The sequence below is a fragment of the Convolutriloba macropyga genome, chromosome 4 (assembly GCF_964194025.1).
Source record: "Convolutriloba macropyga chromosome 4, txConMacr16.3, whole genome shotgun sequence".
Taxonomy (NCBI): Eukaryota; Metazoa; Xenacoelomorpha; order Acoela; family Convolutidae; genus Convolutriloba; species Convolutriloba macropyga.
The window spans coordinates 17,027,628-17,040,556 of record NC_134471.1 but is presented as its reverse complement, the minus strand read 5'-3'; the positions used below and the strand labels follow the sequence as shown (position 1 = coordinate 17,040,556).

Sequence of the window (12,929 nt, the reverse complement as noted above, 5' to 3'; positions counted from 1 at the left end):
TCAGTCAATTCTCGGAAATTCTTTGCACTAGTTACATTGCTAACGCTTGATATCTTTCGTCTATATTGGCTCGATGGCGTATTTCGGCGCTTAGATGCAAATATGTTCTCATGCCGAATTTTTCGTCTGCTTGTTACTGAAAATCTTGACTCAATTTCAGCTTCTTTTTCGTTTGTAACGTACATACTAAGTTGTCCACAATAGCCGTACATATTGTCAATGAGCTCGAAAACTATATTGAAACACGGGTCGATCAACATGTTTGTGATTGTTTCAGTTACTGAGAAGTCCAGATTTATGATTTCTAATGGGTCAAAAATACTCGCAGATTCTGCAGACATCATTTACCTCAAATCTATACAACCTGACCAAAATAGACATTGCAATTGAACGGAAGAATTTTTATGCCTTAAGTGCGCTTCAGTTCTCAATGATACAGCAATTCATCTTTTAGACTAAAATAGTAAACTAGACTAATATTAAATATTGTCCAATTAATCAATCTGCAATCTTTATGCCTTAAGTGCGCTTCAGTTTCGAAGTACATTTCGAAGCACATTTCGAAGTACATTTCGGATCGAAGTACAGTTCAGTTCGAAGTACATTTCGACCGCTTAGCTTTGTCACGACCGCTTAGCTTTGTCACGAACGCTTAACTTTGTTCACGACCGCTTAGCTTTGTTCACGACCGCTTAGCTTTGTTCTAAAACAGTTGCTCTCTTTGCTTTTGTCGTGGTCGATAACACGGGTCAAAGAATTCAATAAGTTGAATTTTAAATTAAATTTTGAACTGAAAATACACAAAAATTAGCTTGTATTTATAGTGGTTATCTATGCGAAAATATACAGAGAAAATTTAGATTAGCTAAAAATATTTTACATGATTGGCATGTGAATAGATCTTAACTCCGAATCCCGGAGGTGATTTTCAATTTTCATCAACATTTCATGAGAATCATATATGGCTTGGGTACAATCGAGTTCATTAGTTGGAGGTCGGTGGATGTTAAAATCAGGTTTCTGTTGGTGGGAGAATTTGCTTCTGACATATGATTGATAGGTCAATAAGATAATGATAGTGCCAAAACAAAATTAGAATTGAGATTAGTTTTGTGGCCACTACTTATCGACACAGCAATAAAGTTCGTCAGGTAAGTTCTTCTTTCGTTCTTTGAAACTTTAATAAAGAAAACTTCTAAGTTTCCTGATGTTTCTTGGAAACCACAACATCCTTCCTCCTTTTTTAAGCAAGTTTGTGGGTATAGGTTCTCCAAATCTGTCGGATTGTTTTCTGTTTCTTGTTGATGTTCGTGGAGGCTCTGAGGTTTCGGGTTGTTGGTGCTCTGCAGATGGTGTGGCTGCAGAAGCTTCATCTTGAAGTGAAGGTCCCACATCCGTACTCTGAAGTTGTTGTTTTGATTGAGATATGGTCTCCTCCACTGCTGGTTCAATTTTCACATGGTCCTCGTCTAGTCCAGCAATTTGGTTGCCGCACACTAGAATAGTCCGTGCTGAGTTTTCGGGCTGTATGAAAGATGTGTTCAAGCCCTTCCTGATGATGAAGGTAGCAGGAACTGTCTTTGTCTTTTCGTTGGCCTTGAACAGAGTGGGTTCGCACAAGTCGAAATCTGCTATTGCTGGTAGTCTCACTCTGCGTCCCAACAAGAGTCCAACTGGAGTTTTGCCCCTCGTCTTTGAAATGTTGCGATGTGTCATCAGTGCCCTTTGCAGGAATGCTCCAAATGACACATTAAGGTTTGGACTCCACGCTTAAGTGCCCGCTTCACTGTCTGAACTGCTCTTTCAGCTAGTCCATTAGCTCTTGGATGACAGACGGGTCATTCTATTTTCTTAATTCCCAGTGATTCACACCACTGTTTAAGGTCACCACTTACAAATTCAGGACCATTATCAGAAACTAAAGTTTTTGGTATTCCGAATCTTGCAAAGATTTGACTAAGATATATTTTAACTGTTTCTGATGTTCTATTTCCCGCGGGAAAGGCTTCTATCCAACCAGAACCCGCTTCAACAATTACTAAGATATTGCCTTGGTCCTTAACATAACCCCAGTCCATGTGGAGCCGTTCCCAAACGTCGGCTTCTGGCCACGTAGAGACCGTTTTTCCCAGGCTAGGCCTGTTCAATTGACAATTCTTACATTTACTAACAAATTGTTGAACGTCTTGGGTAATGCCAGGCCACCATGCTATCATTCTGACTGATGCCTCAGTTGCATTCTTTCCGGGATGTGTCTCATGCGCTTTTGCCAAAACCAAGTGTCGTAGTTTGGGTGGAATGAAAGGAACAACACCTCTGAAGATGATTCCATTATGTAAAGTAAGTGCATCTTTCTGTTGTTCGAATCGTTTTTCCGCTTCTGAAAATTGTTTCCAATTGCCGCTTTTGATTCGTTTCATTATGTCCTGGAAGAGTCTGTTTGTTCCAAGTTCAGTTTTGATTTCTGCTTGGGTCACCAAATCAATGTGGGCGAAGTAGATGTTATTGATTGCGAAGCACACTCGATCGTTGTCCGATTCGTCTTCACCAAAATCCATTCTGCTCGAAGTATCTGCATGGGGTATCTGCTCTTCTGGTGTGTACCTCAGATCATAGTCGAAACCCATTAGAGCTATTGCCCATCTTGTGATTCTCGCTGATGCTGTCTTCGGGATCTCCTCGTCTGGTGCAAAGAGATATTTGAGTGGTTTGTGGTCAGTCTGTAGGGTAAATCGTCTTCCAAGAAGGAATTGTTTCAGTCTTGTGACCACAAACACAATTGCCAGTGCTTCCCGCTCTATGTTCGAGTAGTTTTGCTCCGTTGGAGTCAATTTTCTCGAGACATATATGACTGGATGTCCTTCTTGCGAAAGAACCCCGCCAATGGCTTTTTCAGAGGCGTCAGTAGTAACTGTTGCTTCTTTTTGTATACTATATGGCTGTACTAGTGGGTTAGCACATAATTCATGTTTTATGTCTTCAAAGGCTTTCTGTTGCATTTTGCCCCATGAGAAATCGCTATTTCTCATGTTATTTAAGGGTAGCATTTTTGTTGCAAAATCAGGAATCATTCTTCCCTAAAAATTAGCTAGACCAACAAACGATTCGAGTTGTTTATTGTTAGTTGGTGCTTTTGCATTTTTTATTTTTTCAACATGTTTGGGATCTGGTGCTATTCCCTCCTTTGAAATGGAGTATCCCAAAAAGCTAACGCTATCGACTGGTTTTGAGTTAGATTTTTTCTCATTAATAGTAAAGTTTTTCTCACGTAGTCGACTCATGACTGCAAGCATTCTCTTGTCGAACTGCTCCTTGGTAGTTCCATACACCAATACATCGTCTTGAAAGATCACAACACCTTCAATTCCTTTGAGTGTTGATTCGATGCAATTCTGGAAGATTGAAGAAGAGTTTTTCAATCCCTGAGGTAGTCGGCACATCTTGAACAGTCCCTGAGATGTGTTGATTGTGCATATATCTTTAGCTTCTTCGTCAAGTTCAATTTGATAGTAGGCATCTGAGAGGTCAATTTCGCCAAAGTATGAAGCCCCATGTAGGTTGTGGAAGATCGTCTCCATGTCCGGTATTGGGTAGTCCTCATCCATGACCTTGCCATTGATGTGCACTTTCAAGTCCACGCAAAGTCTCAGTTCTCCACTCTTCTTTCTCTGCCACACCACTGGAGATGCATTAGTGACTCCTCCTGGCTGTACCGGTTCAAGGATGCCTTGTCTGACCATTTGTTCCAGCTTCTCTGTGACCTTGTCTTGAAGAGGTGGAGGGATTTTTCTGGCTTTGCAGAACATTGGCTGTGTTCCTGGTATCAACTTCACATGCGCTTTGTAACCCTTCGCAGCAGGTAGGTGCTCGGCTGTGATGTTGTTCACGCCGTGCTTGGGTAGAATGTCTCTACCAAGTAGTCCAAATTCTTTATCAGACTGCACAACTGCAAGTTGTTTTTGAGTGAGCCTGCTTCCGTTCCACTCAACGCCACAAGTAAGTGATCCCAGAAGCGTTAATTGATGACCATCATAAGCTTCAAGATGTCTTATCTTACCATCCAACTGAGGTTTACCAAGCTCAGTCCATATTTTTGATGATATCACTGTGCTATCTGCACCTGTGTCTACCTGCATTTTTACTTTGCAGTTATTTATTGAGATATATTCCCATGTCACAGACATGCTAAAGACTTGTTCTTTAGTATAAAACATTCCCGTCTCCGATGCTGGAGATGCTTGCTCTGAAGAAACATTTTCTTCGCAAAAGTTATTCTGTTCATTGTACTTACCTGAATTTGGTTGGGGTCTGCTTCTACACATTTTGAGAAGTGTCCCACCTTTTCACAGGTGTTGCATTTTTTACTTAGCGCTGGACAGGGTCTACTAGAGTGTGGCTTACCTCCACACCTAGTGCACATGTTGTTGTTTTTAATAGCCGTAATTTTTTCATTTGGTTTTCGAAAGGTCTTTTTGAAGTTGAACCCATTCACATTAAAGTTGAACCCCTTCTTTCACATTAAAGGGCTTATTACCCGATGAAGAACTTGCAAAGCCATTGCTTGACTTCTGAACTGTAAGCTCTCGGTCATTTCAGTAACCGTTGCTGGTTTTGCTTTAAAACCGTCTAGTAGTCTAAGTTTTGCTTCGGGGTCCCTCAAACCTGAGATAAACTTTTTTTTACCAGCTCCTCTTCGGGGTTGGCCGCTGTTTTCAATTTTTCGAGGTCACAATAGCGTGCTTCTTCTCTAAGACGTGCTAGGAAGTCGTCGTCTGACTCCCCTACACCTTGTATAACGGACAGAAATTTAGCTCTTTCTGCCGTTGCTACTCTCTCTTCAGGAGAAATATAGTTTTGAATCGCCAATCTGACGTCTTTATACGGAGTGTTTATCAAATTCCTAGGACTCATTAGGCTCCTAAGTTTAATAATTGCATCTTGCCCGCACATACTAAGGAAGAGATTGGTTACCTGTAGGTCCTCTACAGTACCGTCGTTGTTGACCTTGTCCTCTTTCTTCTCTGCGCGACATTTCGCCACAAAAGACATAATCCACGCAGTAGCTGATTCCGCATTCTGTAGATCCAAAATTTGTCTGTCTGTAGCTGGTCTGGACACCATTGTCGTGGTCGATAACACGGGTCAAAGAATTCAATAAGTTGAATTTTAAATTAAATTTTGAACTGAAAATATACAAAAATTAGCTTGTATTTATAGTGGTTATCTATGCGAAAATATACAGAGAAAATTTAGATTAGCTAAAAATATTTTACATGATTGGCTTGTGAATAATCTTAACTCCGAATCCCGGAGGTGATTTTCTATTTTCATCAGCATTTCATGAGAATCATATATGGCTTGGGTACAATCGAGTTCATTAGTTGGAGGTCGGTGGATGTTTCTGTTTCAGGTTTCTGTTGGTAGATTGTTGGTTTCTGTCGAGAATTTGCTTGACATATGATTGATAATGATAGCGCCAAAACAAAATTAGAATTGAGTTTAGTTTTGTGGCCATTACTTATCGACACAGCAATAAAGTTCGTCAGGTAAGTTCTTCTTTCGTTCTTTGAAACTTTAATAAAGAAAACTTCTAAGTTACTTGATGTTTCTTGGAAACCATCACAGCTTTGTTCTAAAACGCTACTTACCATTGACTGACGCAATTTCTTATTTGCTTTTCCCTTTGTCTGAACTGCTCTTTCAGCTAGTCCATTAGCTCTTGGATGACAGACGGGTGATTCTATTTTCTTAATTCCCAGTGATTCACACCACTGTTTAAGGTCACCACTTACAAATTCAGGACCATTATCAGAAACTAAAGTTTTTGGTATTCCGAATCTTGCAAAGATTTGACTAAGATATATTTTAACTGTTTCTGATGTTCTATTTCCCGCGGGAAAGGCTTCTATCCAACCAGAACCCGCTTCAACAATTACTAAGATATTGCCTTGGTCCTTAACATAACCCCAGTCCATGTGGAGCCGTTCCCAAACGTCGGCTTCTGGCCACGTAGACACCTTCAATTCCTTTGAGTGTTGATTCGATGCAATTCTGGAAGATTGAAGAAGAGTTTTTCAATCCCTGAGGTAGTCGGCACATCTTGAACAGTCCCTGAGATGTGTTGATTGTGCATATATCTTTAGCTTCTTCGTCAAGTTCAATTTGATAGTAGGCATCTGAGAGGTCAATTTCGCCAAAGTATGAAGCCCCATGTAGGTTGTGGAAGATCGTCTCCATGTCCGGTATTGGGTAGTCCTCATCCATGACCTTGCCATTGATGTGCACTTTCAAGTCCACGCAAAGTCTCAGTTCTCCACTCTTCTTTCTCTGCCACACCACTGGAGATGCATTAGTGACTCCTCCTGGCTGTACCGGTTCAAGGATGCCTTGTCTGACCATTTGTTCCAGCTTCTCTGTGACCTTGTCTTGAAGAGGTGGAGGGATTTTTCTGGCTTTGCAGAACATTGGCTGTGTTCCTGGTATCAACTTCACATGCGCTTTGTAACCCTTCGCAGCAGGTAGGTGCTCGGCTGTGATGTTGTTCACGCCGTGCTTGGGTAGAATGTCTCTACCAAGTAGTCCAAATTCTTTATCAGACTGCACAACTGCAAGTTGTTTTTGAGTGAGCCTGCTTCCGTTCCACTCAACGCCACAAGTAAGTGATCCCAGAAGCGTTAATTGATGACCATCATAAGCTTCAAGATGTCTTATCTTACCATCCAACTGAGGTTTACCAAGCTCAGTCCATATTTTTGATGATATCACTGTGCTATCTGCACCTGTGTCTACCTGCATTTTTACTTTGCAGTTATTTATTGAGATATATTCCCATGTCACAGACATGCTAAAGACTTGTTCTTTAGTATAAAACATTCCCGTCTCCGATGCTGGAGATGCTTGCTCTGAAGAAACATTTTCTTCGCAAAAGTTATTCTGTTCATTGTACTTACCTGAATTTGGTTGGGGTCTGCTTCTACACATTTTGAGAAGTGTCCCACCTTTTCACAGGTGTTGCATTTTTTACTTAGCGCTGGACAGGGTCTACTAGAGTGTGGCTTACCTCCACACCTAGTGCACATGTTGTTGTTTTTAATAGCCGTAATTTTTTCATTTGGTTTTCGAAAGGTCTTTTTGAAGTTGAACCCATTCACATTAAAGTTGAACCCCTTCTTTCACATTAAAGGGCTTATTACCCGATGAAGAACTTGCAAAGCCATTGCTTGACTTCTGAACTGTAAGCTCTCGGTCATTTCAGTAACCGTTGCTGGTTTTGCTTTAAAACCGTCTAGTAGTCTAAGTTTTGCTTCGGGGTCCCTCAAACCTGAGATAAACTTTTTTTTACCAGCTCCTCTTCGGGGTTGGCCGCTGTTTTCAATTTTTCGAGGTCACAATAGCGTGCTTCTTCTCTAAGACGTGCTAGGAAGTCGTCGTCTGACTCCCCTACACCTTGTATAACGGACAGAAATTTAGCTCTTTCTGCCGTTGCTACTCTCTCTTCAGGAGAAATATAGTTTTGAATCGCCAATCTGACGTCTTTATACGGAGTGTTTATCAAATTCCTAGGACTCATTAGGCTCCTAAGTTTAATAATTGCATCTTGCCCGCACATACTAAGGAAGAGATTGGTTACCTGTAGGTCCTCTACAGTACCGTCGTTGTTGACCTTGTCCTCTTTCTTCTCTGCGCGACATTTCGCCACAAAAGACATAATCCACGCAGTAGCTGATTCCGCATTCTGTAGATCCAAAATTTGTCTGTCTGTAGCTGGTCTGGACACCATTGTCGTGGTCGATAACACGGGTCAAAGAATTCAATAAGTTGAATTTTAAATTAAATTTTGAACTGAAAATATACAAAAATTAGCTTGTATTTATAGTGGTTATCTATGCGAAAATATACAGAGAAAATTTAGATTAGCTAAAAATATTTTACATGATTGGCTTGTGAATAATCTTAACTCCGAATCCCGGAGGTGATTTTCTATTTTCATCAGCATTTCATGAGAATCATATATGGCTTGGGTACAATCGAGTTCATTAGTTGGAGGTCGGTGGATGTTTCTGTTTCAGGTTTCTGTTGGTAGATTGTTGGTTTCTGTCGAGAATTTGCTTGACATATGATTGATAATGATAGCGCCAAAACAAAATTAGAATTGAGTTTAGTTTTGTGGCCATTACTTATCGACACAGCAATAAAGTTCGTCAGGTAAGTTCTTCTTTCGTTCTTTGAAACTTTAATAAAGAAAACTTCTAAGTTACTTGATGTTTCTTGGAAACCATCACAGCTTTGTTCTAAAACGCTACTTACCATTGACTGACGCAATTTCTTATTTGCTTTTCCCTTTGTCTGAACTGCTCTTTCAGCTAGTCCATTAGCTCTTGGATGACAGACGGGTGATTCTATTTTCTTAATTCCCAGTGATTCACACCACTGTTTAAGGTCACCACTTACAAATTCAGGACCATTATCAGAAACTAAAGTTTTTGGTATTCCGAATCTTGCAAAGATTTGACTAAGATATATTTTAACTGTTTCTGATGTTCTATTTCCCGCGGGAAAGGCTTCTATCCAACCAGAACCCGCTTCAACAATTACTAAGATATTGCCTTGGTCCTTAACATAACCCCAGTCCATGTGGAGCCGTTCCCAAACGTCGGCTTCTGGCCACGTAGAGACCGTTTTTCCCAGGCTAGGCCTGTTCAATTGACAATTCTTACATTTACTAACAAATTGTTGAACGTCTTGGGTAATGCCAGGCCACCATGCTATCATTCTGACTGATGCCTCAGTTGCATTCTTTCCGGGATGTGTCTCATGCGCTTTTGCCAAAACCAAGTGTCGTAGTTTGGGTGGAATGAAAGGAACAACACCTCTGAAGATGATTCCATTATGTAAAGTAAGTGCATCTTTCTGTTGTTCGAATCGTTTTTCCGCTTCTGAAAATTGTTTCCAATTGCCGCTTTTGATTCGTTTCATTATGTCCTGGAAGAGTCTGTTTGTTCCAAGTTCAGTTTTGATTTCTGCTTGGGTCACCAAATCAATGTGGGCGAAGTAGATGTTATTGATTGCGAAGCACACTCGATCGTTGTCCGATTCGTCTTCACCAAAATCCATTCTGCTCGAAGTATCTGCATGGGGTATCTGCTCTTCTGGTGTGTACCTCAGATCATAGTCGAAACCCATTAGAGCTATTGCCCATCTTGTGATTCTCGCTGATGCTGTCTTCGGGATCTCCTCGTCTGGTGCAAAGAGATATTTGAGTGGTTTGTGGTCAGTCTGTAGGGTAAATCGTCTTCCAAGAAGGAATTGTTTCAGTCTTGTGACCACAAACACAATTGCCAGTGCTTCCCGCTCTATGTTCGAGTAGTTTTGCTCCGTTGGAGTCAATTTTCTCGAGACATATATGACTGGATGTCCTTGCGAAAGAACCCCGCCAATGGCTTTTTCAGAGGCGTCAGTAGTAACTGTTGCTTCTTTTTGTATACTATATGGCTGTACTAGTGGGTTAGCACATAATTCATGTTTTATGTCTTCAAAGGCTTTCTGTTGCATTTTGCCCCATGAGAAATCGCTATTTCTCATGTTATTTAAGGGTAGCATTTTTGTTGCAAAATCAGGAATCATTCTTCCCTAAAAATTAGCTAGACCAACAAACGATTCGAGTTGTTTATTGTTAGTTGGTGCTTTTGCATTTTTTATTTTTTCAACATGTTTGGGATCTGGTGCTATTCCCTCCTTTGAAATGGAGTATCCCAAAAAGCTAACGCTATCGACTGGTTTTGAGTTAGATTTTTTCTCATTAATAGTAAAGTTTTTCTCACGTAGTCGACTCATGACTGCAAGCATTCTCTTGTCGAACTGCTCCTTGGTAGTTCCATACACCAATACATCGTCTTGAAAGATCACAACACCTTCAATTCCTTTGAGTGTTGATTCGATGCAATTCTGGAAGATTGAAGAAGAGTTTTTCAATCCCTGAGGTAGTCGGCACATCTTGAACAGTCCCTGAGATGTGTTGATTGTGCATATATCTTTAGCTTCTTCGTCAAGTTCAATTTGATAGTAGGCATCTGAGAGGTCAATTTCGCCAAAGTATGAAGCCCCATGTAGGTTGTGGAAGATCGTCTCCATGTCCGGTATTGGGTAGTCCTCATCCATGACCTTGCCATTGATGTGCACTTTCAAGTCCACGCAAAGTCTCAGTTCTCCACTCTTCTTTCTCTGCCACACCACTGGAGATGCATTAGTGACTCCTCCTGGCTGTACCGGTTCAAGGATGCCTTGTCTGACCATTTGTTCCAGCTTCTCTGTGACCTTGTCTTGAAGAGGTGGAGGGATTTTTCTGGCTTTGCAGAACATTGGCTGTGTTCCTGGTATCAACTTCACATGCGCTTTGTAACCCTTCGCAGCAGGTAGGTGCTCGGCTGTGATGTTGTTCACGCCGTGCTTGGGTAGAATGTCTCTACCAAGTAGTCCAAATTCTTTATCAGACTGCACAACTGCAAGTTGTTTTTGAGTGAGCCTGCTTCCGTTCCACTCAACGCCACAAGTAAGTGATCCCAGAAGCGTTAATTGATGACCATCATAAGCTTCAAGATGTCTTATCTTACCATCCAACTGAGGTTTACCAAGCTCAGTCCATATTTTTGATGATATCACTGTGCTATCTGCACCTGTGTCTACCTGCATTTTTACTTTGCAGTTATTTATTGAGATATATTCCCATGTCACAGACATGCTAAAGACTTGTTCTTTAGTATAAAACATTCCCGTCTCCGATGCTGGAGATGCTTGCTCTGAAGAAACATTTTCTTCGCAAAAGTTATTCTGTTCATTGTACTTACCTGAATTTGGTTGGGGTCTGCTTCTACACATTTTGAGAAGTGTCCCACCTTTTCACAGGTGTTGCATTTTTTACTTAGCGCTGGACAGGGTCTACTAGAGTGTGGCTTACCTCCACACCTAGTGCACATGTTGTTTTTAATAGCCGTAATTTTTTCATTTGGTTTTCGAAAGGTCTTTTTGAAGTTGAACCCATTCACATTAAAGTTGAACCCCTTCTTTCACATTAAAGGGCTTATTACCCGATGAAGAACTTGCAAAGCCATTGCTTGACTTCTGAACTGTAAGCTCTCGGTCATTTCAGTAACCGTTGCTGGTTTTGCTTTAAAACCGTCTAGTAGTCTAAGTTTTGCTTCGGGGTCCCTCAAACCTGAGATAAACTTTTTTTTACCAGCTCCTCTTCGGGGTTGGCCGCTGTTTTCAATTTTTCGAGGTCACAATAGCGTGCTTCTTCTCTAAGACGTGCTAGGAAGTCGTCGTCTGACTCCCCTACACCTTGTATAACGGACAGAAATTTAGCTCTTTCTGCCGTTGCTACTCTCTCTTCAGGAGAAATATAGTTTTGAATCGCCAATCTGACGTCTTTATACGGAGTGTTTATCAAATTCCTAGGACTCATTAGGCTCCTAAGTTTAATAATTGCATCTTGCCCGCACATACTAAGGAAGAGATTGGTTACCTGTAGGTCCTCTACAGTACCGTCGTTGTTGACCTTGTCCTCTTTCTTCTCTGCGCGACATTTCGCCACAAAAGACATAATCCACGCAGTAGCTGATTCCGCATTCTGTAGATCCAAAATTTGTCTGTCTGTAGCTGGTCTGGACACCATTGTCGTGGTCGATAACACGGGTCAAAGAATTCAATAAGTTGAATTTTAAATTAAATTTTGAACTGAAAATATACAAAAATTAGCTTGTATTTATAGTGGTTATCTATGCGAAAATATACAGAGAAAATTTAGATTAGCTAAAAATATTTTACATGATTGGCTTGTGAATAATCTTAACTCCGAATCCCGGAGGTGATTTTCTATTTTCATCAGCATTTCATGAGAATCATATATGGCTTGGGTACAATCGAGTTCATTAGTTGGAGGTCGGTGGATGTTTCTGTTTCAGGTTTCTGTTGGTAGATTGTTGGTTTCTGTCGAGAATTTGCTTGACATATGATTGATAATGATAGCGCCAAAACAAAATTAGAATTGAGTTTAGTTTTGTGGCCATTACTTATCGACACAGCAATAAAGTTCGTCAGGTAAGTTCTTCTTTCGTTCTTTGAAACTTTAATAAAGAAAACTTCTAAGTTACTTGATGTTTCTTGGAAACCATCACAGCTTTGTTCTAAAACGCTACTTACCATTGACTGACGCAATTTCTTATTTGCTTTTCTGATAAACATTAATGTTCACTAACTGAATTGTTCTTTCTGCTTCCGTAACACAATTTCGATTCTCTATTTACATCACAGGGAAAAGTGATTAACAAACAAGCCTTCATGAGCCTCTCAAAGGAGGAGGCGTTCAAAATTTTTGATAAATTACAAATAAAGTTGGAGGAAAAAGATATGTTTATCAAAGATGTTTTACCAAATATGCTCAAATGATTGACGGTGGTTCAATAGTGCACGATGACTCAGCCAGGACTCTGGAGACTGGAATCCAAGCACGACCAGGAATCACGGTAGAAATGAGCACGCAAACGGACGAATTTGAGAAAGTAAGATCCTTCCAAAAAAACCGTTTCGAGGGAAGACTCGAAATTTAGTCTTGTGCAGTAGCATAATCGCTCAATTGGAATTTGATAAAAACAATTCCGCTTTATTGATTGATTGTGCTGTACATCGACTGATTGTGCTCCGATTGATTGTGCTGTACATCCATACAGGGGATCCACCACTATTGAAAAATTAAAGGTTGTTAGTATGAAAACAAAAAAATTGAAACGCTAATACAAGACGGCACGAACAATGTTCTTAAACATCATCAAAAAAGTGCACAAGATCACTTTACGGATCATGCCAAACTCGTTAAAAAATGTATTGAAAAGTTGCAACCAGAAGTGTTTGTTGTATGCGAAGTTCCTCCTCTA

At 40.5% G+C, this 12,929-nt stretch overlaps 1 protein-coding gene across 1 annotated transcript in view; it reads right to left on the bottom strand.

The window, feature by feature from the left end:
• The window catches only part of LOC142337487 (alkyldihydroxyacetonephosphate synthase, peroxisomal-like), an 86,601-nt gene that overhangs the window by 65,276 nt on the left and 8,396 nt on the right, over window positions 1-12,929 (bottom strand). The gene's annotated exons all lie outside the window — the stretch shown is intronic.